The sequence below is a fragment of the Vicugna pacos genome, chromosome 2, assembly GCF_048564905.1.
Source record: "Vicugna pacos chromosome 2, VicPac4, whole genome shotgun sequence".
In the NCBI taxonomy this organism is placed as follows: domain Eukaryota; kingdom Metazoa; phylum Chordata; class Mammalia; order Artiodactyla; family Camelidae; genus Vicugna; species Vicugna pacos.
Genome location: NC_132988.1, coordinates 110096543 through 110123677, shown reverse-complemented (window position 1 = coordinate 110123677; position 27135 = coordinate 110096543). Strand labels below are relative to the sequence as shown.

Genomic DNA, 27135 nt, shown 5'->3' with positions numbered 1-27135 from the left:
GTACGTATTAAGAAAGGAATGTTCTCTGTTATCTTTAAAAGGCAGCAACTGGACACTGGAGGGGCCTTGGAGCAGGAATCTGCCAGATGTCTGTGGACCCCACATAAAGCCCTTTGAATTGCATCTGTCTCCTGGAAGTCAAAAGAATTAATCAAGGTCTAATGCAGAAAAGAGAGATTTGCACTAGACTGGCAGACTCTGGGCCACTGACTTTAACTGGATCGAGTCACTTAAGTTCACTGAAACTTGAGTTTCTTAGCCCCAAACGAGATAGTCGTAACATCTGTCTTGACTATTTCAAGGACCATCGTGAAGATTAAATTTAGGAGGCAACTTAGCATTAGGGTTAAAAACTCAGATTCAAGATCCAGACTGATTACGTTCAGACCCCACCTCAGCTACTTCCTAGCTACATGACTGTGGGCAAGGAAGTGAACCTGTCCATGCCTCGCATTCCTCGTTTGAAACAGACAAAAGCAAAAATCCTGTGTGTTGGGCTGCACCCTGCAGGACTAAAGGGCTGTGCTCGCCCAGCTTTGAGGCTAAAGAGTAAGCCCAGAGTCAGTGACAGAGCAGTCAATGGTTTAATGGACCAGGGAGCTTACACATCTGAAGCAAGGTCCTGGAGTGACTCCACGTGTCCAGCCAATGAAGGATGGGCAGGCCATGGTGGCAATCTTCACTCCCAGGGGGCAGAGGGAGGTTACCAGTTATAGGGGGAATTGACATCAGGTTGGCTCATTGCCTACCAAGTGAACCAGCAGAGGGGCACACCCCTCACCACCCCTTTGATAAGAACAGTCACCAGCTGGGGCCTGGGGCAGGTGTGGAGGACGGACGCTCAGTCCTGCCTGTTGCATGTAGGTAAAGCCGGCCCTGGTTGAGTAGGGAATGTACAGAGAACAAGAGAACAGCCATCTTGGGGGGCCCGACCACACACTATGCCAGAAGGTTGTTGTGAGGATTAAACTGGCGATTATATGTAAAGCATTCAGAATGATGTTTGCCACACATGTAAGTGGTGGTAATCATTCCGTGAAAGCACCTAAAAAGTCAAAACTCACCCAGAGATGCTGATATACTACGGAATGAACCGTATCCACAAGTTTTCTGTTAATTTTCTAGCAAAAGCCTAGAAGTAGACTTTTAGAGCATTTCAAAGTATGCCCGGCCCAAGTCACCAAGTCAAGGTCCCCATTCTTCTTTCCATCACCCTGAGCAGCAGAAAGGATGACCACTTCCTGAGCATGGTGGTGATGACTGGAACCACGTGTTATAATGGGAGAGCATTTTCTAGTGCATGAAGCACTGTGTGAGCACTAACATTAACCCTTCAGTGGTCACCCCCAAGTCAGTCACAGACCATCATTCTCTGCTGCCTCCTCTCAGAGGCAGACGTGGAAAGGTCCAGGCCACAAAACACCACAAGTCAGCAATAAAAAAATCCTCACGATTTCTGAAAAATCACTGTGGAATTTACCCCCAAACCCTCACTGAATCAGTTCCTGGGACCCAATGTCTGAACAATCTATAAACTGTGACCTCAATAAATCAATGACTTCAAGTGTCAAAAAAAAAAAAAAACTTTAAGTCAGTGACTTAAACTTCAAAACACACAAATAGACACAAGCCACATGCATGCGAATCCCATGGGAGAGCGCAGGGGGAGAGACCCTGGTCACCAGCAGCTCCGGGCACCCAGTAGACCCCGCGTGAGCATCACATCTGCAGGTCACTTCACTTCCAGCCTGGAGCTCATCAGGTGACATCACCTAGCACGTCTGAGGCTCTCCAGGAGCATTTGTCACAGTTGGAGCTCCCTGAGCACCTTCTCCTACGTTATACAGCTTTGAAACCTCAAACTACCCTCCATGATAGGCATTTTTACTTACACTCTTCTTTCACCATCAGAGAATGTGAAGTCCTTATTGGTTCCAGGATTTGCCCCAAATTACAACCAGGCTAATAAATGATACAAATGGAACCCATATCTGTCTTGAGACTCAAGATGAGTGTGTGTGATGCTGTGGCTAAGTATAACAAAATTAAGAAGTGACATGGATTTGTTTATTTTAGACTGGCGCACACATCCCCACTCTATGGGCCTTGCCATGGTATACGCAGTTGTAGCAAAAATACGTTTTTACACTTTGATCAAAATTGGGCAGTGTGCTTAAGAAGGTCACAGTATGCTAGCAGCAGGGCAGCTGAGGGCCTGTCTCTATAGTGAGATTCGTCTCACTAAGGAAGCGGAGAAGGGAGGTGGGGTTCTGGGAGGAATAACGCAGTAGGGTGTAGGCTTGTCAGGCTCCCCTCCGCCGCCTTCCCCAAATCCTCCCTGCGCCCCGCTCCTCCAGAGGCTGCAGGGTTTCCTTTCATCCCTTAATTCCAGGCAATTGTGCTGACTCTCCATTTCCTCACCTCCCACTCACTCCAATCTGCCTTCCCAGCCCCGCTCATGAAATTGTTCTCTCTGGTACAAAAGAATTTTTTTCCCTTCACTTATGAATGCCATTAGAACCACAGAATAGAAGCACTAGCCTTTCCTTTTGTTATTTCAATCAAATCACTAATTTGTATTCATTATAAGCTGACTGGAAAAAATAGATAAGAAAAATAAAAAATGATTTAAGGTTTTAAATCACCCAGAATTCCACAACCAAGAGATAATCATTATTAGCATTATTAGCATACAATCATCATATGTTGGTGTAGATCCTTCCAGACTTTCCCCGCATGCCAACACATATCTACATACATATTTTTACAAAGCGATACCAGGATATAACAATTTTAGAGACTCAGTGAGGTATCATGCACAACTTTTCATGTTAATACATAAAAGCACATAAACATCATCATGAATTTGGTGTAAAGTATTTAATTCATTCTCTATTGCTGAACATTTAGGTGGTTTCGAAATTTTTGAGATTATGGGCAGCACATATGAGCATTCTCGAACAGACATGTTTGGTCCCTTGCATAAAGCACCAAGGAATGATAAACATTTCTTTAGGATAAATGCTAACCCATATCTGATTATCTCATTTAGCGTTGAGAGTCCCTTGATGGTTCCCCTCGACTTTTAGGATAAATTTTAAGTGCATTAGCTGAGCCTACTCTTAGTCTTCTCCGCCTCTGCCCCTTCCCTTCCCACCAACACTGTGGGCACCTTCTGCTGTGTTTGCCCTTTTGTGCCTTTCCTCTGCTTCACTTATCCTTTCTCTCTTTTTTCTCCAGCTTCAAAATGTCACCTTGTTCAAAACAAAATGACAACCTACGCAATGGGAGAAAATATTTGCAAAAGATGAGACTGGCAAGGGCTTGATTTCCAGAATATACAAATAGCTTATACAACTTAATAAGAAAAAAACAAACAACCCAATCCAAAAAAGGGCAGAAGACCTAAACAGGTAGTTCTCCAATGAAGACATGCAAATGATCATAGGCTCGTGAAAAAACGCTCAATATCGCTAATCGTCAGAGAAATGCAAGTCAAAACTACAATGAGGTATCACCTCACACCAGTCAGAAAGGCCATCATTCAAAAGTCCACAAATGACAAATGCTGGAGAGGCTGTGGAGGAAAGGGTATCCTCCTATACTATTGGTGGGAATGCAGTTTGGTGCAGCCATTATGGAAAACAGTATGGAGATTCCTCAAAAGACTAAAAATAGACTTACCATATGACCCAGCAATCCCAATCCTGGGCATATACCCAAAGGGAAACTTAATTCAAAAAGACACCTGCACCCCACTGTTCATAGCAGCACTATTTACAATAACCAAGACATGGAAACAACCTAAATGTCCATCAACAGATGACTGGATAAAGAAATTTCAGGTATTTATACAATGGTATACTATTCAGCCTTAAAAATTAATAAAATAATGCCGTTTGCAGCAACATGGATAGCCCTGGAGAATGTCATGCTAAGTGAAGTAAGCCAGAAAGAGAAAGAAAAATACCATATGAGATCACTCATATGTGGAATCTTAAAAAAAAAAAAAAAGACGAACTTATTTACAAAACGGAAACAGACTCACAGACATAGAAAACAAACTTATGGTTACCAGCAGGGAAGTGGGTGGGAAGGGATAAACTGGGAGTTCAAGATTTGCAGATACTGATGGGGATATATAAAATAGATAAATAAGTTTATACTTTACAGCACAGGGAACTATATTCAATATCTTGTAGCTTACGGTGAAAAAGAATATGAAAAAGAATATATGTATATTCATGTATGAATGAAGTATTGTGCTGTACACCAGAAATTGACATGACATTATAAACTGACTATACTTCAGTAAAGAAGTTAGAATAATTAATTAATTATTTTTAATATCATCTTGTTCTAGAAATCTTCCATTGTCCTGATCCTTCACCATTACAAGTTCTACTACTGCCACTGAACATCACCATCACCATCACCATCATCACACCCTTGTAGGCTGATTTTGTGCCAGGCACTATTCTAAGCATGCTACATAGATATGTCACTTTATCCTTTCAACAAATCTATGGGGCCACCACTTATATTCCAAATTTTATAGATAAACAAAGACTTAACTGCTTCAGTTTGTTAGAATTTCTGAATCTATGAGTACTTACATAAAATTTTGAACCAAACAAATATAAGTGTATGTAGGCAACTCCAACTCAAGGTACAACTTTAGCCATTTCAATAAATAAATTATTTTTCAAAAAAAAACATTAAACTGATGTCATCATCTAGAGTAAAGAACTCTAAGTTGCAATGAAAAGGAACGATGCAATTTAAGGTGAAGCTGTTTGGCTGAAAAAAAAAATTGAAATGAAGGTGAATTTTGAGGATTCTAGATTAAAACTCAAGTACCAGAATCTGGTAAGCACTTTAATTGCCTTCACACATCAATTAGAATTGGGGAAAATCCAACCTGTAGACACCATTTTAGTTTAAGTATCATGCCATTTCATCAGGTACTTAACATCCTATAATAAAAATCAATGTTACTACTTTATTTTACCCAGTTAGTCAAAAGGAAAATTGGAGTCCCTGCTCATAAGAAAACAAAACCAAAACAAACACCCCATTATAGTTGTTAAGCTTTTATATAAACACATTACATTTTTAAAGCATTTGACAAGTAATTAGTTGAACCTAGAATTGAATTTGTTTTATTGTCAGAATGTGGAAGTAAACCTTCCACTGAATAAGTTATTCAACTATTAAAACTTGACCAAAAAAAAATTATTGTTAATTGTTTAAACGTCAATAAAATAAAAAAACTTTTTTTTTCATTTCCAATCAGCCAACATGGGCTGCATGATGTTCACTGATCCACTTAGTTTCTAACAAAGGTAAGACACGAACACTCAGTGAAGAGGTTAGCCTCCTGAATCGTGAGGCTCTGTGTCGGGTGGTGTCAGAAGACCCGCTGGACACAATCGACCCCCTGCAGGACATCCTTTCCGAGCAGAAGATAGACGTTATATTTACTCTGAAACAAGCGCAGCTACACTATGTATCAAACAAAATTGCCTAGTTTTTTTGAGATAAAAAAAAAACTGTCATCTACTTAAATGTCTCTCTTTTCCCTTTATATCTTGTATGCCTTTTAAATTTTGCATCATTTTAATGTGTTACCTCTTAGAAAAATAAACTTTGAAGCACATTTCCCAGGAACAAAAGAAGTGGGAGTCTCAGTGATCTTGAAACAGAGAGAGAGGAAACCAAGAGAACAAAACAGAGGCTCACGTTTCAGACTTTGTCGTGACGTGTGGGCCCTCTGCTCCAGGCTGTTGGATGGAGAAGGAACAGCAGAAATACAGCATCCTCTCTAAGTCTGCTGTGATCTGATGGCTTCTGCCAAAGAGCACTCTCCTCGCCTACTTCTGGAACACCCCAGGGAATAATAGAACGAAAATTCAGCGAAGCTGAGGACTGCTCTGATCTCAGCAGAACCCAAAAGCAAACGTCCCCTCCCCGGTGTTTGGAGGGTAGAATTTGTCAGGTTGTCCCCTCCTCCCCACCCCTGAGCCAGAGCTCTAGGGCACGTTTCTCTCTAACCCAGGCCCAGGAAGTGGTAGCTATAGTTCCCGCTTTCTCTGCACATTTCATTTTCTCATTACTTTAAAGTTATTTTATTCTTCTATAGTCTACGACGAGAAAGGAAAGTAGCTGTCATTTTTTAAGAGCCTAAAAAGTACCAGCAGCTCCATACGCACAATCTCTCTTAAAACCCACCACAACCCCTGACTTGGAGGAAGCATTTTAAGGTGAGAACCTTGAGGTCCAGAGAGGTTATGAAATTTCCCTAAAGTCACAGAGCTACAGTTGGCACAAGGGTTCGAAGCTACTCCATCTGACGTTTCCACTATACCATAACAGGTATTTTCTTTATTAAATCCTGACTGGCTTTCATATCTTTCAAGGCTAAAAAGTTCATGAGAGAATGAAAATACTTTTTTTCTCAATTTTTTTTAAAATCTTAGAAGAGAGAATTTGAGCTCTTTCAATTATAATGATGACAAATAGAAAAGAGGAAGAAAATTCATTCCACCAGTTAATGGACATCAAAGTCAGTTCTCCATGCTCCAGGAGACAACATTCTGCCAAGAAATCCACATTTTAACTCGACAGTCTTGAGAGGAACAGAGTCTCGAGTTGACTTTCACCAGACAGCACAATGGTTCCTCCCACACAGTATTTCATCTTTTTCTTTCTTATGCTTATGGGAGGGAGTTACTGTATTGAAAGGATGGAAGGTTTTGCTGACACACTGACCTGATAAATAGCAGTGAGAGCCTGAGCGAGACATTCATTCAATCAACACATGATTACTGGGCACCTACCAAGTACCAGGCTCTTTCCAGCAACTGTACCGACCCACAGAAACTATGGGGTAATAAACTGTTACTAAATGTGGTCCGGCTGCTCAACACTCAAAAATCAACATTCGAGAGATGCAACGTTACTAGAAAGGAAAGCTGCTTTTAATCAGAATGCCAGCAATCGGGGAAGATGGTGGACTCAGTGCCCCCAAAGACCATCTCCAAAGAGTCTGTTCAGCCATGAAAATTTTTAAAGGGAACATAGGGAAGTAATCTCAGTTGTCATTGAGATCGGGGGTCAGAGTCGTTGCCAGCTCCCACTGCGTGCAGGCTTGACAATTCCTTGTGAACTTTCCTTAGTTGCTATCTTGTTCACAGTTTGCTCGTGAGATTACTGAAGGGGAGGCTAGGAAGAGATCTGGTCATCTGTTTATTACTTATTCTCCATTTCTACTTCTTTGATCTAAGAAAGAACCAACATGTTAGGCAAGGTATTGTGTGATCAAAAGAAAGGCATGGGAAGGTGTGCCTGGTTTAAGATGAGTGGCAAGACAAAGGCGCCTCCTGCAGAGAGCTCTTTCCTGCCAAAAGCTGCTTACAAAACGTGTGTTGCCTTAAGTTTGTGGCAATTTGTTACATAGCAGCAGAAAACAATACAAAGCACAAAAACAGGCTGCCGTGAGAAAGCCCAGAGAGAAGGCTTGAGACTAGGTGGTAAGAATAGACCCATCTGAGGAATCACATCTAAGCAGAGACCTGAGATGAGCGGAATCAGCCAGGGATGTTGGGGGAAGAGAATTACAAATCCCTTCACTTTAAATGAGCCCCATTTTCCTCAGATGGAAAATGAGAATTTTCTCTAGGTACCCACCAACAACTGCCTACCTCGTACAGTCGCTCTGAGGACTAAGTGAGACAGTGTGTGATGTGCTTTGCATGGTTCAAACAACAAGCCCAATCACAGTGATGGTTGGTGGAGATATAATTACCACCAGTATTTTATGAATAAAGTACTACTACTGAGTGGTACCCAGTGGTCAAAAAAATTAAGGATGGGCATTTCCTGTCCGTAGATTCTACTCTCTGTAACCCTTCTCTGGCTGGTCAGGCCTTCCTAGGATTTCTCACGCAGGCAGGGAGAAGCTGCTGGGTGAGCCCTCTTCGAATCATTTTGCAGATACATTTGTTTCTCTGCCGCAAGCTACCGTGGCATTACTGGTTGGCTTTCTTATCAGCAAATAGCAAATAATTCCACACTTAGCTCTGGCAGCCCTGCTTTCTGATTCAGTTCACACCCATCTGTCTAATTAAAATGCACTTCCCACAGGCAGGGATTATGACATAGCTCTCTTTATGTTCACAACACCACGGAAGGTCCTAGAGTGGCTAACTCATCCTCTGCCCCAGCACCACACACATCAATGTCTGAAGGACCAGCTCCTAAACACCCTCCAGGACCCAGCTCAGAGTCACAGCCCCTGAGCAATCATCCCCCACTCCAGGAGGTAGAATTAATAATCTCTCTTCTCTGACCTTGAACCTGCTTCCATCATTGCACACATCAGACTGTATCACGATTTATTCATTGAAGCTGTCTCCTCAACTAGCTATTTCTTGAGCTCTAACACCACTTTGAAAGCCTACTGTGTGCCAGAATCTGGGGACTCAGTAATGAATCCAACACAGCCCCTGCCCTGGAGGGGAGGCAGGATGTAAGCAAGGGGTCTGAACATACTATGGTAAATGCTTCGATCCACAGGTGCCCCAGGTGCTTTCCATCTGAGAGGACAGTAGCTGAGCCCTTAGAGAGCCCTGGAGAGTCTAAAAAGTCTTCCTGGAGGAAGCAGCAGGGGATTTGAGCCTTGAAGGATGGGAAACGGTTAGGCAGTGCTATGGGATGGACTGCGTCTCCCTCAAATTCATATGTTGAAACCATAACCCTCAATGTAATGGTGTTTGGAAAGGGAGACTCTGGGAGGCAGTTAAGATTAGATGAGGTCATGAGAGTAAAGCCTTAACCATGGGATTAGTGCCTTTTACAAGAAGATACACCAAAGAACTTGCTCTCTCTCTCACATACAATGGGAAGGTGACTGTCTGCAAACCAGGAGAAGAGTTTTCAGAAATCAACCACACCGGCACCCTGATCTTGAACTTTCAAGAACCATGAGAAACAAATCTCTGTAGTTTAAGCCATCCAGTCTATGGTATTTTGTTGTGGCAGCCTGAGCATCCCGGGACAGATGGGCAAAGAGTGATGAAGATGGATTTACATTAGAGGCAGCTGCTTAAGCAAAGTCACGGAAGCACTAATCAGCACCAAGTGTGGGGCAGGGGTGGCTATCAGAACTTCATGTGACAAGTGTGCAAAATTGAGATAAACAAGAATGTGTTTCCCAGGTGATGATGGCAGTAAATGCCCAGGTGACAAGAACCCCCTTTCTCTGAGAAGCCATCTTCATCTGCAAGATTAAGCTCCCAGCAACCTTGTGTCTATCGCATGACCCTCCTGGGCAGAGTTTTTTTGACTGTGATGCCAAGTGACCCAAGCTGAGCCAATCAGATCCTCTCTGGTAAATTCGGGGTTGGTATGAAAATCTGCCAATAAGACCGGGCTGTTCTCTTGAACAGAGATGAAAATGCAAAGGCTATGTGGTGGCCATGCATGGAGAGAAGCGTAACAATCCGTTCTCAGAACAAGAAGAGTAAAGCAATGTGCCTGGCAAAGCAGCAGCCAGAAAACAGAGGAATGTTTAGAGTCCTTTCCAGTTTTGGCCTCCAGTCACTTGAAACACCCCAGAAACCTTCTGATAAACTGTCTTTTTTCCTTATATGTTTAAGTTGGTTTGACTTAGTGTCTATCACAGCTACCAAAAACGCTGATGTGTCTACATCTCTGTCTAAGGACCCCCTTCTTTTATTCATCTTCTCTTTCTTCTTAGATAATCATCACATAGCCCCTGGATAAAAATACCATTTATATTCCCTCAAGTGCCAAATTTGCCTCCTTCTCTCCCAGATCCAACTGTCTACTTCACATCTTCACTTGAATTAGCTAAAATATCTCAAACATGTCACGTCCGCAAGAATTCTCTAATCCCAACTTCTCTCCTAAACCTTTTCCCTCAAGCTTTTCCCATCTCAGTAAATGACACCAGTATCTGCCATTCCTTAAGCCAAACCCTGGGAATTATTCTTGATTATTTTTTCTTTCTCTCATTTCCCTCATTCAGTCTTTTAAGAAGTCTTACCATCTCTATTTACAATCTCTATCTCAAACCTATCCAGGTCTCTCCACCTTCACCACCCTAAGTCCAAGCCACCAAAATCTCATACTATTGTGACTCAGTCATCTCCTGACTTCTCTCCCTCTGCCATTCTTCCTGAGCCTCTACCTTTTCTCCACTCCAACCAGCAGATACACACATCATTATTCTCAGAGCTGCCAGAATAATCCTTTTAGAACATAAGTCCAGTCATGCCACTCAACCACTTAAAGCCTTGTAATAGCTTCCCATTGCATCTAAGAAAAAGTGTCATAGTCTGTAAGTCCTTATATGATCTGGTCCCTGTCTGACTTTTCTCATATTACTCTCCTCCTTGCTTACCAAGCTTCAGAAACTGGTTTCTGTTGCTGTATTTTTTTTTTCTTTTAAACATATCTAGGTATTTTTCACCTCAGGTCCTTTATATCTATTGGTTCCACTGTATCCTCTGTCTCCTCCTTTCCATCATTCAAGGACCAGTTCAAATGGTAACTCTCCAGAGAGGATGTCTTGATCACAGGTATAAATTAGGACCAAGATTAACTATCTCACATGTTGCTCTATTTCTTTCAAGCACTTATAGTAATCTGAAAAGATCTTGTTATTTGTTGTTTAGCTGATTGTTACCTGAATTCTCCCACTAGTAACGTAATCACCATGGAGATAGGTACCCTGTCTGTCTCATTCACTCGTAACCCAGTACCAAGCCCAAAGCCTGGCAAACAGTAAGCACTCAATGAACATCTGTTGAGTAAATAGATGAAGCCAAAAACAACACTGAAGAGTTTTAAACAGGAGAGTAACATGAAACACCTTGCATGGATCATCTATGCCCATAATGACAGCATGGGGGATGGATTAAAGGTGGGAAGAGTCCATGTTTTATTGATCTGTGTGACCCCATTGTCTAGCATTGGACAATCTGGTCTACTATTACATAATAATGAGATTACCAAGCAACGTCATCTTACCAAAAATCTCATTAAAAACACTTGTTTGGTTAAGAGATGGAGAGTTAGAGATATATAATACAAAGGTGTTTTTCTTGTATGCATTTCATTAAAAAAGGCATAGTTTTAGTTGAACATGCATTTTACTAAGGCAAAAATAGTTAATTTTTCAAAATGAACAAAAACAAATTAAAACATCACTTGAACTCACCAAAATGTTTTTAATAAATTCTCATGAAACCCTTTGAATTTTAGAGTTTGAGTTTGAAGGAGATTTTAAGATGATCTAGTTCAGCCATCTCAAAGAACAGATGTGGTAACAATACCAGAGAAACTGAGTGTTCAAGAACAGAGCCCAAGCTATCACCCAAACATCTGACCTTTCCTCCTGGACGCCATCCTTTCTACCACCTTGAGTTAAGACGGTGACACTAAGGGCAGAGTTGGCAAGATGGTGCCCCAAGTCAACTCATGTCAAAGTGGACAAAAAGCCACTGGGCTGTTGGAAGCTGAAAATTCAGGCTCTGACTTTTATTATTTGTTTCTTAGAAGAAGATATTTCCTAACCTCAATAAAAGTGGATATTTCCCCCAAAAGAAAAGGAAAGCCAAGTCTCGCTTTACATTGGCAAGCCCAGTTTGAGCTCTTTTATAGTCCACAACCAGATGTGCATTTAGAGGAACCATCTGTTCCATTCAGGATGCAAAATCAACCACATATAAGGCAACTCTCACCCCAACGTCTTCTCTGAATGGGAAAGGAAATAATGGAGTAAACCATAAAACAGAAGTTGAAGAGATAGATAGGTAATTAGGTAGATAACACAACAGAAATTGCAATAGATGGCAATAGATGTAGGTGTTTGATAAAAGCTGGCAGATGAAACAGGTGTTAAGACTGTGGTTCCATGTGTTTCAATTAGAAAATTCTCAGTCACTGAGGCTTTGGGGAAAGTCTGGCAGTTTGGAAGTTTTTGCTCACAGTCATGTTCATCTCATAGACACCTACGTCCGTATCATTATTTTTTGGCCTTTGACTTCACATTCTAACTTTCTCTTCCTTCCTTCCTATTATTGCTTAAAAGTTTGTAGCCTTTATTTAAATAAAAATTCACTTTGTTTTTAGCTACATCCCTCCAGGAAAATAAACACCAGAAGAGTTACATTTGGCGAATTATAGAAAACTGCTCCTGAATATTTTCACCATACCAGTAGCCTGCTTAGAGCTTTAAAATAGATTCTCCTATTTCAATGTTGTTTTTAGGCTGATTGGAGTGCAGCTGGAGTAACACATTATTCACCATGTGGAAAGTTCTTTTGATACGTGACAAACTATATCTAGCTATTAACCCAAATCCAAGAATGTGGGGCCAAGTGTAACTTCTGCTTTAAAACCCTATTTCCCACAAATATGTGTTAGTGTTATCAACAGCCTTGAATCAGGAAGGATTACAAGATTATGACTATTTTACTGGAGAATTACGTGAACTTTATTCTACTGTTTTGAGTATGTGTAAGCAATCTTTCATGCATTTTTTTAATTATCAACAATTACTGAGCACTCATTCTGTGCTGGAAGCTGGGCTAAATACTGAAAATACCAAAAGGATTCATAGTTACTTCCACAGCTCCCGTCTACAGAACCCAAGGGGTTAGTGTCACAGTTAGACCCTAAGGCAGTTCCCCTACCATTCCCACCTCCTGATTTTCATAACCTTTGCATGATCTCTTGCCCTTGAATGTAGGCAGGATCTGTGACTTGCTTCAATTCAATTCAATATGGCAAAGGTGATGCGTCATCACTCCCTGTGATTAGGTTACATCATATAAGGCTCCTTGCTGGCTAGATGAAGTACGCAGCCATGTGGAGGAAGCCCACACACCAAGGGACTACAGTTGACCGGGAGCTAAAGGGCGGGGCCCTCGCTCATACAGTCATACAGCCCCAGGAAATGAATTCTGCCAACAGCCTCCGCGAACTCGGAAGTAGATTCTTGCCTAGTCAAGTACCTGGATGAAAACACAACCTGGCTGACACCTTGACTGTAGCCTTTTCAGACTCCAAGAAGAGGACGCAGCTAAGCCGCGCCTGAGCTCCTGGCCCATGGAAACTGTGAAATAATAAGTGTGTGCTGGTTTCAGCTGCTCAATTTGTGGTAATTTGTGGCAATAGAAAACTAACACCACCAACTGTAGCCTATGAGCCAAATCGGTTCTGCTGCCTATTTTTGTACGCCCTGCAAGCTAAGGATCATTTTTTTACATTTTGAAGTCATTAAAATAAATCAAAAGAAGAATATTTGGTGACACATGAAAATTATATGTGAAATTCCAATTTCAGTGTCCCTAAGTAGTTTTATTGGAAGACAGCCACACACATTCCTTTGTGTCTTCTCTGGGGCTGCTCACACACTACAATGGCACAATTGCGTAGGTGTGACAGAGACCAGATAAACCAAAGAGCCTAAAATATTTACTATCTGGCCTTTTCATAAAAAAAAAGTGGTGGCCCTTGATCTATTGGAAGGGACAGATATATAAATAGATAAATTACAAGCTCAGAAGAGCCAGGGAAGCTGGGTCCTACTGTTGAGTAAGAGAATTTTCCAGATGGAAAGAGAAGGAAGGATATCACAGAGGAGGGGTCAAAAGTGGAAAAATCACAGAGATATGAAAGGGTTCAGAGATCAGAAAGTGGTGAGAAACTCCCAAAAGCCTGGAGTCCTGTCCACCATTCTACAGCTCGGTGGATTTCTGAAGCCCCAGTTGAGTGCTGTTAGATCAGACACCAAGCTTTGGGGAAATTATTGCATATAATAAGATCTGCAGCTTAATCCATATCTCTACACTTTTACTGTGGTTTGCCCGGGGCTCTTGGCCAAATCATGTCACACATGCTTCTGCCGAAATGAGTCTGATGATACAGCTGCATCCTCGCTTCCAAAAGCCATAAAATCCGCAAATGATTACTTTTCAAATTGGAAAGCATTAATATTGCTCTGCCATTCTTGTTTGGGGTGTTGGGGCCGGGGGACAGATACCTCTACAGTCGAGTGGCTACAGATCATAGTCTGTTATTGGGTTAAAGATTCAGTTTCACCTCATTTTTTTCGAATGCTCTACTCCAACCTTCTCTGACACATCTGTTCATTTGTAACTGGCACTGAAGTTTGAAAAAAATGCACATAGTCAAAGCACCACCCAGGGAAGATCAGTTAGCTGGCTCTGAGAGACCTTACAGGGTGAATTTGTCAGGGTCTGGCTGTCAGCTTCTGAGTCTAGAATCCCCTCATCAGTGTCATTTCTGTCTGATCAGTATCATCATTGTTGTATCTCTCAGATTTTATCAAGGGCAGTAGCGTTGGGTGCCTCCAAACTAAGTGACCCCAAACCACTGCACATTCTGTGACTGCACATTACAATTTTTCTGTCTCCTTTGTGTTCTTGGATGTGTGGGCACCTCTCCTTTCCATTGGTCACCTTCCAGTAGATCCACATTGCCCATTTCTAAATTGCTAAGAGCCAGAGGGATAATTCAGGCCTTAAAATTGTGTATAAAACAACAATCCACAAACAAAGAGTGAGGGTCTAGAGGGTTCATCAGTTACTTAAATTGCAGGAGTTTACTATCTTCAGCTGGTGTCCCCCCTTCGGCTGCTCAGAAGGATTTTATCCTCTTGCCTAGTTACCAGTTGTGTCCCAGGTAGCTAAGTTCCATGCAGGTTAGAAGCTACTTCTCTGCTCTTGCGACGCTCAGGGACAACAGAGCATGCTTGCCAAGGGAAAACACACCTCTCTCATGCAAATGATTTACCTTCATTCAGGACATAGATTTTACAGATCGCTCTACCTATCTTATGGATTATAAGACTTTCTATTCAATGTCCTTCAACTTAGATCAAAGATTGAGGAATTCAGCCAACTGATTAAACCAAGCTTGGCTGTCTGGTGCCAGAGTGTCCTCACATAGTACTTCTCCCCTGCCCCCACTTCCTTCCCTGGGCTCCGCCCAGCTAGACTGCCCCAGTTCAGGGGGTAGGAACTAGCAAGATCTTACTATTTACTATTACTTTATTTCAGTCTTAAAATACGGGAGGTAGGACAGAAAAGGGCAGGGGATTCTATTCAAATATACATGAACTTAGTGACCCAGGTGCTGATCTGCCCAGGACTGGGGAGGTTCCCAGGATGCAGGAATTTCAATGCTAAAACCAGAAAAGGTCCAGACAAGCAGGGATAAACTGGCCTCCCTGTATGTGATGTTAATCATGGCCATGATTTTTTTTAGGAATCCATAACTGAACTGAAAAGGGAAAAAGAAAGTGATTTTCTAGCAAAAGTAAAAAGGGAAAAGTCATTAAGAGGCTCCAGGTGGTTCCATTGATTGGGAAAGTTTATCAATGCATATCAGTTGCTCTGACCTATTTCTTCTGTACTTTCCAAGTCTTCCTATGCCCTGAATTTCCCCTCTGAGCCCACATCTTTCTATTCTAGAATACAAACCTCCCTCGCCAATGTTGTTCATAATTTAAGACACTTCAACATAGAAAGTGCAGCACAAGGCTTGTGTTTGTCTCAGCTGACCTCCAGAAACCTTCTAACAGGGCTCACACTCCCGAGGGGGCTGCTGTGGAAGCCCTTCTGTTGTCTTCATCGCAGTTAACAGCAGAAGCTCTGATAATGAACATCATGAGGGTCAGAAATGAGCTGTCCCTGGTGAAATTGGTGTTTTGTTAATCAGCATCAGGGAAATTAGGAAGGGACTCTCCTTGGTGAAATTCAGGACATGTGAGTCAACAAATATTTGAGAGATGCTCCGGCTATATTACTTTCCTAACATTGCCATAACAAGGTAGCATAAAGTACAGTTCTTGAGGTGAGAAGCCTGAAATCAAGGTGTGGGCAGAGCCATGCTCCCTCTATAGTCTCTGGAGACAAATCCTTACTTCTTCCTAGCTCCTAGTGTTTCTCCACAATCCTTTGTGCTCCTTGGTTTGTGGCTACATCACTTCAAATTCTGCTTCCATTTTATACATCCCGTCCTTTGTGTCTCACTGTCTTCACACAACCTTCTTATAAGGGCACAGGTCATTGGACCACCCTCATCCATTATGACCTCACTAACTACATCAGCAAAGACCCATTTCCAAATAAGGATCGCTCTGAGGTTCCGGGTAGACATGAATTTGGGGGGACACTATTCAATCCAATACACTGCCCATGCCTAAAGAATGTATAAGACCCTAAAAAGCATCTAATTGTAGAAATAGTGTTTGAGACCTGATTTCTAACAGCGTCTAGCTATTGGGTCAGAGGATTTCTGGTTGCCTGATAATAATTAGATAGCACTGTATGAACCTTTCATCAAAATGAAGGTCATACTACTGAAAAAGTCGGGAAGTTGAGGGTTCATGAGACTTTTAGAACATTTGAATGCATCATCTTGCCTGCTAGATATCACATGCTTGGTGAATAAATATCTGTATGTGTGTCAGAATTTGGTCTAACACTTGCTTTCATTATAAAACGTGGCAATGAAATTGTAAGAGAATGGTGGTCACTCTCACACATGCCAACAATTTGGTGGCTACTATTATCACAAAAAGAACCAAGGAGTTGGGCATAGGCAAACTGATGTAAGTTGTATGCAACATCTTTAACATCACTTCCTTCTCTCTCCTTCCCTTCCCAGCCAAACTTCCAAAAAGAATAGTCTACTCTCTCTTATATTCACTTCTACCCTTTCCATTCTCCCCTCAACCCATTGAAACTTGGCTTCTGCCACCATCAAACCAATAGAATGCGTTCTTCAAGGTCATCCAGGTTTTTTGAATTGCCAAACTCAATGGATGTTTTTCAATCCTTCTCTTAGGAACTGTCAGCAACATTGGACTCTGCTGAGCATTCATTTCCTCCCACAACCCTCTTTCCTCAGCTTCCATAGCACACCTTCCCCCTAACCCTCCTACCTCTCAGTATATTGCCCCCTAGTCTCTTTCAAGGGTTCTTCACCTTCTAGCTACTCCTTTGTGCATGTATTCCTGAAAGTAATAGTCTGGACCCACTGTTGTTTTTATTCTACACATTCTCCCCAGATGGGTAATTCACTTGTCACTACTCTAAGCTGATGACTTCAAAGTTATGTTTCTCTAAGCTTCCAATTTGCATGCCCAATACCTGCTCGATGTCTCTGCCTGGGTGACCCACGGGTATCTCAGATCTGCTTGCTTAAATTGATCGCAATGCTTCCCACCAATATCTAGTCTTACCCTGGGGTGGACCTCAGGTGATGGCTGTACCAGACAAGGCAGAAACTTGACCAATTCCTCTCCTTCCCCACTCACATCCAATCACCAAGTCCTCAACCCATCCCTTCTCTCCCACTACAACGGCCCCTGTGCTGCTGGGGGAGCCTACCCTCTTGCCTCAAGTCTTAGCCCCTCAAATCTGCCTTCCATACAGATTGTCCAACACAAGAACTGTGTTAGAAACTCACTTACGGATCTGCAATAACCCACTTCCCTTTCTGAAAGCAGAATTTCCCAACCTTGGCACTATTGACATTTACAGCCAGAAAATTCTCTGTTGTGAACCACTGTCCCTGCATTGTCAGATGTTTAGCCACATCTTTGTGTTACACACACCCCCCCCGGTTGTGACAGTCAAAATTATCTCCAAATACCACCTAATGTCCCCTGGAGGGATGCAAAATCACTCTGACTTGAGAAGCACTGACCTGAACAACAAAGCCAAAATCCTAATGTATCAAAAATGGCCCTTCATCAGCTGGGCCCTGGCTACCTGCTGACCCTACCTCTTCCCTCTCCCTGTGGTATGCCTGATAGTCTATGAAAATACAATTATACCTAATACACTGCATCGTAATTAATTCTGCATGTGTCTGCATTTCCCAGGAACCGTGTGCTCCTTGAGTCTATAGGACCATCACTTATTCCTCTACATCTTCTAAGTGTGTAACAGATGTAGTGCCTGGCGATTGTCAGTATTTAATGTCGTTGGATAAATGAACAAATGAATTGGAGAGGAGCCTACTGCTGCCCCATCTCTGATGAGATAAAGCCACATACTTGCCTCTTCAACTTTTGAGAGCTTCACCAAGTGTATTCCTAGGTTACTCTCTGTGTCAAGGTGTACACTTTACCTTCCCAGAATATAATATCTTCCAAAACAAAGATCTTTGAATTAAGCTTCTTTTCTAAATCTCATGTCTCCCACCACAATGCTGAGCTCATGATGTAGCTTAACAAAGACTTTGAGAAACACATCGGCTCTCGTTAAAAACTTCAACAACGGAACACGAGGCTGGCTGAGGTAGTTATTAAGCACATGGATTCCAGAATCTGACAATCTAAATTCCAATCCCGGTTTTTTTCCACCTCTTACTAGCTGAAGAACCTTAGAATATTCATTTAACATATCTAAGTTTGTTTCTTTGCAGGGCAAAATGAAGATAGTCTTAGTACTTACCTTGTTCATTAAAAAAATTCATTGATTGTCTATTATAAGCCAAGCACTGGAGGTACAATTGAGATCAAAACAAAGTTTCTTCCCTCACTGGAGCTTGTATTTCAACAGATAAAAACAAACAATAAACATGTAACAGATAATGCAATTCCTGACAATGGAAAGAGCTGCAGGGAAAATTCAGCAGCGCATTGGGATGCAGGTGAGAGAACCTTAGAAAAAATTATCAATGAAAACCTCATTGAGGATGGACTTGCTCTCCTTAATTACAGAAGGTGTTGTGAAGAGAAAGTGAAATGCATGCATTCAAATCGCTGGATATTGAATATTCAAAAACATTCTGTAAATATTTACTATTGCTCTTACAGGGAATCCCCACTAGAGGGCCCTACCTCTCAGTGAGTCCTGGCCGTGTGCAGGCACGTGGCTCATCGTTTTACATGTAATTTCCACTTATCTTCCCAACAGAAACAACCTTGAAGAACAGGTATTATTGGCTCTATTTTCCAAGACTGAGGCTCAGAGAGCAGCTGGCCCGGCGGTCACACGGCTGGTAAGTGGTAGCGCCGTGCAGGTCTGCCCGACATCACATCTGTGCCCTTTCAGTCAGATCATGCTGCCTCTTTCTTCGCACTGACTTCCCTCAAAAACAAAGAGAGATGAACACAGCAGTCAAGGATCAATAAAGGTCTTTTATTGGTTGAGAAGCACTGACCTGGAGAAAGGGGAAAGAGACAGATATATGCAAAGTTCGTGGTTCACAATTTGGGGTCAAAAGCCCTGACAAGCCACCGAGTGAGCAAGACCCTCACATCAAAGGAAAGTTCTTTGGAAATGTTTTCAGAGACGGTCCAGCCTACTGCTCCATCCTGGGGCTGCAGGCCTCCGAGAGTCCCATGAAATCAAAGCTCAAAGCAGCGACACTTCGTTGCTGTGAAACAGAACTGAGACTGGAACACTTCCTCCAGGCCCCCTCAGGGCAGAAGTAGGTGGAACTTTTCATTCTGGGAGTCCAACAGAATTTATTTTCTTTAAACAATTTTCTGGTTTTTCCCCCGACACACCAAAGACTGTGCCCAGAGAAGCAGGTAAAGGGACCCCAAAGCTTCCATTTCAGGAATCTGGAGGGTAAGGATGCACCTTGAATTCAACCCAAGTTGTACCTTACAGTCAGCGGAATGGACAGCCTGATTGCTCTGTGGATAGATCAGCAGCTTGTGGGGCGAACACAACCAGTCTGCACTAACTCTGGAGACAAGAAATGTGGGGAATAAACTCCAAACGGTTCATCCTGTCATCCACCAAACATTGATTAAACATTAATATTGTGTCTGACTTACAAGGAAGACACATGCTGCAGTATTGTTCATACTGTTGCTTTACCTAACTCGATTTGCATTTTGACCAAGAGCAAACACAATTGTGTCATATTTACTGTAAAAACACATTCTGCATTTTTCAAATTAAAGCAGTGGTGTGCTTGTAAAGGTCTGCCAGTTGTCCAAGTTGGAGTGGGTGGTGAGAAGCCTGATGTAAGGTGTTTGCCAATTGCCATGGTGTAAATATTTCCACCACAGCCAGTTTTGAGCAACTGCTGTGAAATCACTGAGATGAGGAGTTGGGAGGAGAAACCAGGAGCCAGGGCGAGCAAGCTCCAGCACACCACTGAAAACTAGAAGTTTGCTAGTAAAGTCTTTTCCCCCAAAGCTTATAAAGAAGTGAACTGTAGTCCACAAATTCCAAGAAGACAGCATAATGTAATAGCAAAAGCATGAAGTGAAATTCAGATCCCTGAGTTCTAGGTTTGACTTTGCCTCGGATATCCTGTGTGATTTGGGATTAGTCTTTTTTCCCACTCTGAGCCCAAGTGTCTCATGTCTGAAAGGCAGGACTGAGACCACAGCAGTACTGTTCAATCACGACTATGCATTTGAATCACTGGGGATTTTTTTAAAAACTATGCTGTCATTCCCATTGCTGTTACATTATGTAAGACTCCATCCTGACTCCATCCTCTCTCTTGCTGGAAGCTTCCGTGCTGTGAGCTGCCTGTGGAGGCACCATGTGGCAGAAACCAGGGGGAGACACCCTGGAGTCCAGAGCAGTCTCCAGCCAACAGCCAGCAAACAGCTTTAGTTCTCAGTCCTACAACCACAAAGACATCAGTTCTGCCAACAACATGGATGAATTTGGAAGCAGACTCTTCTCTAGTTGAGCCTCCAGAAGCCATGCAGCCCAGCTGACACCTGATTACAGCTTCATGAGACCCTAAAACAGAACACAGTGAAGTTGTTCCGGCCCCTGATCCAGAGACACTAAGATAACAATGTAAGCTGCTATGTTGGAGGTAATTTATTATAAAGCATACAAAATATATATAATCCAAAAACACTAAAACTTCACTCAACTAGAGGTCCTCAGGCATCTGAGGAAACAGCAGGTTCACGTTTCCCTTTCTAAGCTCACACCAGGGCGTCAGCTCACTGCATGGAATGCCTGGCAGAATTACTCACACTTTTAAAAATATACTTGATTCCTTTTTTTTTTTTTGATCTTTAGTTTGTTAAATTCTATTAAGTGTGCCAATGATGTGACCTTATTATAAAATTATATTATACTTCATAGTTTATACATTTTTATTTCCTAATCTTTACCACGTCCCTGTGTGGTATCTTTATTGTATTAGTATTCTTTTGCTGGGTAAAAAAATTGCCACAAACTCAGAGTCTTAAAAGTACGTATTCATTCACAATAGCCAAAAGGTGGAAGCAACTCAAGTGTCCATTGAGAAGTGAATAAATAAATAAAATAAAAATAAATACACACACACACACATACACACACATACACACACTCACACACTCCCAATGGAATATTATACAGGCTTAAAAAGGAAGGAGCTTCTGGCACATGCTACAACACGGATGAACTGTGAAGACATACGCTAAGTGAAATAAGTTGGTCACAACAAGACAAATGCTGTATGATTCTGTTTTGATGAAGTATCTATATTAGTCAAATTCGTGGAACAGAAAGTGGAATAGCGGTTGACAGGGCTGGGGGAGGGGGAAATGGGAAGCTGCTATTTCATGGATACAGAGTTTTCAGTTTTGCAGGATGAAAACATTCTGGAGATTAGTTGTACACAATGTGAATATGCTTAACACAACTGAACTTAATAATAGTTAAGATGATAAATTTCATATTATGTGTATTTTACCATAATTTTTGAAAATTTTTAACTAATTACCAAAAAAAAAGTATTTATTATCTGACAGCTTCCATGGGTCAGGAGTCCAGGCTCGGCTTGGCTGCCTTCTGCTTAGGGTCTCGGGAGGCAGCATTTTCATGTGGGGGTTCAACTGGCAATGAGTCGACTTCCGAGCTCATGCAAGTTGTTGGCAGCGTTCATCTCCCAGCGTTCTTGCTTTCCACCAGCTGGAGCTGCTCTCAGCTCTCAGATGCTGCCTGTGATTCCTTGCAGTGGGGTCCTCTGTCTCAGTCTGTTGTTGTTGCTATAAAAACGACCCTAGTCTGGGAGGCTTGAACAATAAACACTCATTTCTCAGAGTTCCACAGGCTGGGAAGTCCAACACCAAGGCAGCAGCAAATCTGGTGTCTGGGGAGAGCCCACTGCCTGGTCATGGATGCCATCTTCTCGTGGTCGCCCTGCGTCCTCACATGACAGAAAGGATGAGGGAGCTCTCTGGGGTCTCTTCTGTGAGGTCCCTAAACCCATTCATACTCCACCCTCATGACCTGGTCCCCTCCCAGTGGCCCCACCCCAAATACCATCACTTTGGGGATTAAATTTCAACATATGGATTTGGGGTGGGGGGACACAAACTCTCAGTCTATAGCATCCTCTCCACCAGTCCTCTCATAACATGGCAGGTTACTTCTTCAAAGCCGGTAAGGCTGGTCTCTTTTCAGCCTGCAAAGACGATCTGAGATAATGTAATCTAGTCAAGGAACTAATATCTCCGTACCTTTGCCGTGTTCTCTCAGCTAGACACAGCTCACAGTTTCCTCCCACCTTCAGACAGAGGGATGTAACAAGGTTGTGTTCACTGGGAGTCACCTTCCGCATGTCCACCACAACTGGGGACCCCATGTGACACATGAGAAAATCAAAGCTTAGCAAGGTTATGTGCACATCCAAGGTCACCCATCCAGCAACAGGCTGAATGGAGACCTCCAGCTACTGACTTCTGAATGCAACGTCCAGGCTCTATTCAGTCCTCAGGCGTAGGAGCCAACAGGCACTCAGTGGAACAGGACCAAGGCAGCCAATCTCCTTTTACGTGTGGCAGCAAAGACAGCCAAACCTTAAGAAACAGCCCTCAAGTCTCAGCAGGAAATTGGCTGGATGATGTGGCTTTTGTGTTTCTTTTCAGTACTCCCGAGTTCAACGTCAGCAATCAGGATTTTAGGAGCCTATTCTGAAGTCCAATAAACAATCTTGTTTGTAAAAATACTTTGAAAACAGTAAACCACAGTTTGATTGCTTTTAAAATGACTGCATGTTTAGCCAATTCTTTGAAAGGAAACAGTACCCTGACTTGTTAGAAATCACTTCTCTTAGAAGTGAGATTGAGATCATATCAGAGAATCTCGGAACCCAATTAGAACACATAGTGCTCATTCAGCATCAGAGAAAGAAAATCTTCCAGCAAAGTAAATAGAGGTGAAGAGATTTACAAAATAAAATTAGCAAGGGACGATGAAAACAAACTAGTGAGATCAGCTTAGAATTTACTTTTGACTTATGCGTAACACTCAGAAGATTTCCACCTTCCAAACCTGCTCAAGGTCACCTCCCAGGATTCTTCTCTGCTGGACAAAACTCAGATGCTTTTCCTTGTCACTGTGATAATATTCAGTGACAGAAAAAGGAAATCTATTCCTCACACTGGTAAAACTGGGAATTTACTTAGATTGTTATTTTACATATTTATTCCCACTTAATAATTATTGCAGGGTATTTGAAAGTCATGAATAGCTCAGCTAACTTAGAAGAGATTGGCATTCTTCCAAATGTATGCTTTCCAATAGAATGTCTTAAAACAGGAATAAAGGAAAGCGTGGACGGATGGCCCCTTCTTGTAGTAAAAATGAAGAGATCAAATATCATATTGTGGAGGAAAATGTCACCAAGGAAAACTATGTGCTTTTGTTTCTAAGTTAATTACAAGATCCTTACCTCTCAAGTTCATTTCCTATTCAGCCTTATTGAAATGTGCTGTTGTGAATGAAAGTTCATTTTGAAATCAAGCTCAAGAAGCAAGTGGCTCCCAGACACATATGGTATAAACCTTACAGGTTCTTCAGCTATAAAGACCAATGTTGGGGGCAGGTCCTGGTCTGGTGTCCCTTCCTGTGTGGGTATCTCCACCTCAGATATTGGAAAGCAAGCTACTTTTTTGTTTGTTTGTTTCCACTTAGAAACAGCTTCAGCATGGCTTCATCTCCAGTTAGCATCCCCACCATGGTAAGAAGAGAGAATTTTAGCCTTCCCATTCATCTTCATACCAACCAGCTACCACAGGGCACAGCTGTGCTGAGCCCAGGAGCTGTCACTGATCGTCGAAAGGGATTACGGAGTGGCATTAAGTGTGCCGATTGTGGAGGCAGACTGTGTGGGTTTGACACAGTGGTAGGATTTCAGGCAACTTGTTCAACCACTCTGTTCCTCGGTTTTCATATCTGAAAGATGGGATGACAGGAACACTCACCTTATAGGTTGTTGTGAATATTAAATGGCTTGATTTATCCAAAGCACTTGGAACAGTGTTTGGTGCTATATAAGTATTTGCTGTCATGATTCTTTCTTTTTCTACAACATGAAAGAGGTTAAATGCATGTTGATTGACCAACTGACAATACAAGTGACAGTAAATTATTAAAAAGCTAAAATCCTCATGACCTGATCCCTACTTACATGTCCAACCTTACTTCCTACCTCCCCATTCCCTTCTCAAGTCTGTGCTCCACCCTCACGAAGCCTCTTTCAGTTTCATAAATTCTCCACCTTCTCCTTATCTTTGACCTTTGCACCTGCTGTGCTTCTGCCTGGAACACTGACACCCACAGCCACCCTCAACATGGCTCACCTCACTGCCTCCAGGAAGCCTTCCTTGACCCCAGGCTCAATTATGTGGCCCTCTCTCTGCTCCCATGTGCCCCTGGACCCTACGTGACATCACTTGATGTTCTGTATTATGATGGTATATTTGTTTCCTCTCCCATTGTCGAGTGAGATCCTTGAAAAGACAACCTGGACCATGTTCACCAGCTTCCTCTACCTGGCACATGACTTGGCATTTAGTAGGTGTTCAATATGGACATGCTTTTGTTGAATGAATGGACAAATGAATAAATTGGAATGCCTACTAATATCTGCTATTTCAAAGAGTCACTACTATGGGCAAGAGTGAAAGAACTAATTTTAAAAATCTTACAATCCAATTAGGAAGATAAGTGGATGAAAAGTTAAATAATTATAAAAGATTCAAATACTTAGGTAATTACAAATAAAAGTTAAACCCTCTTACACTTATCACTTATCACTAACCATGATATCAGGGTGGCCAGCTAACTCCAAATTCCACTGGAAATATTACAGAGCACAAAGCCTTCTACAAGGATCCAGAAATTAAGACTCATATTTCATTGATGATAATACATTTTCTCAAATTTTAACATCTCAATGATGCATCTTATAAACAATGACGTTTCATAGTTTAAGCAGAAACATCTTTCTTTCTTAGTGGTACCTAAAACAATGGTGCATCTTACAGTTCATGGTGTTCAATGAAATTCTATGGCAAAATAAGGGGAAACAGTCAAGGAAAACTAATTATTGTATATGCATTTTTTTCCTTAGAGCAAATATCAGAGACTTTAAGGACTGGACATATGAGGACTTTGCTTGTCTCTCCCGTAGCAAGTAATTACACGTAAATGGTTCCAGGGATCCTGGAAGGCAACTCCTTTTCAATGCCCTGGGTGAATATCTGATGAAGTTTAAGAGTAGAGAGCTTATCTTGGCAGCCTACGAGGATAAAACCTAACAGATGAACGGATACAGGCTGCAGTAACTACATCTAAACATTCAGTAGAATACCTCACTCTCATTTTTATGTTCTTCTAAATGCGGATAATCTCGCCCATTTTACACCCTTTTTTGTGAAATTTATGAACGATGAAAAATAACTCTGCTATCTTACAGAACCCTTTATAACTGACTCCTTCCTCTACCCAATGATCATTCCTGTGTGCGGCTATGTTTTGAAAGGTGATAAACAATTTATTAGTTCCATTAAAGACACCTCCTTATGAAATGAGAGCGTTCCTTAAAGTGACATGGTTCCAGCTAGAATCACAGGTTCTGTCATGAACGACACAGAAGCTGAAGATTTATAATACTTATCAGTAGACTACAGCGTCTCACTTGGCAAGTATAATGTTTAATTTATTTGATTTCTTAGCTGATTTCACACTTACTAGGATTTTCACAGTATAGTCACACTAATTCTTTAAAATAATCTCCTTGTAATACCAGGCAGAGAGTGGAAAATAGATTTTTGCCAGAAACTGCTTCTTAAAAAATTGCAAAATAGAGATTTTGGAGGTAACTTATCATGCCTCTGTTGTTTCTCATGGCCTCTGTCAGACACACACACACAGCAATGCAATGCTCTCCTGTCAAACTAAATCCATCTTATTTTGATATTTAAACAAATTACATAATTTGTATCTTTAATCAACACAGTCAATTTGGCTAATGCACATGAGGTGATTGGGTGTCGATGTGCTAATAATAGTGTCTGGGTGCTAATGCCAGAAAGGCTGAATTCCCTGAGAATAAGCCTGGATTAACTACAAGCGTTCGCCTCTTGGCTTTCCTAGAACTATTTGGTTTCACCTCCATTTAACCTTGACATTCATAAACCAAATCTAAAGGTTTGACAAATAGGGATCCAACTTAAACACAGAGTAGAATGCCAAAACTCCTACACATATTGTCCTGGGCAGGGGTCGGGGGGATGTGAAGCTGAATGAGACCATCTGCTTTTAGCACCTTGCACTTTGACCTCATCTAGTAAATATGGCTCAAGAATCACGTAGTCTGTTATTAAAAAGGATCTGTGGTGGATAAAAGAAAAAATGTATATTTGAGGGGTACTTAATTACCCATGAAAATATTCAAGGACCTGTGGCCATGAAGAAATGATGTCATCACACCTACTGAGTGTTCTAAGGAACACTAGCATAAATCTGAGTGAATGGAGTTCTGTTTTCAAGTTGGGAATTTTTGAATACAGTGCACCCCCACCCACCTCTGAGTTTCATATTAAGAATCTCCATCTTAAAGGCTCAAAAAAACTCTTGCAGTGAAGAAACCTATTTAAATTTGGTTAACCCACTGTTACCTAAATTGATTTGACCAGAGAACATTTTTTAGCAAGAATATTTTGGGAATGTTGATTAAGCTAAAAGACACCCAGGAGAAAGATCAGGAGAACTCAAGCCCTAGGTTGGCTCTCTTTTAGTTCAATGTACAACTTGGAGCGAGTCCTTTTGTTAAATTTATGTTTTGAGAAAATAAACTAGG

At 41.8% G+C, this 27135-nt stretch overlaps 1 long non-coding RNA gene across 3 annotated transcripts in view; it reads right to left on the bottom strand.

Moving 5' to 3' along the window:
- Positions 1-24686, bottom strand: part of LOC140700593 (uncharacterized) — a 40082-nt gene extending 15396 nt beyond the window's left edge. Inside the window, exons 1-2 of one of the 3 annotated variants that reach the window (XR_012079015.1) lie at positions 24632-24686; positions 18911-19155 (exon numbers count right to left, since the gene is read on the bottom strand). This is a non-coding gene — a long non-coding RNA (uncharacterized lncRNA). Of the gene's footprint in view, positions 1-18910; positions 19161-23721; positions 24210-24631 lie in introns of those variants that run through there. The other 2 variants (XR_012079014.1, XR_012079016.1) reach the window with 2 other exon arrangements.
- Positions 24687-27135: the final 2449 nt, after the last annotated feature.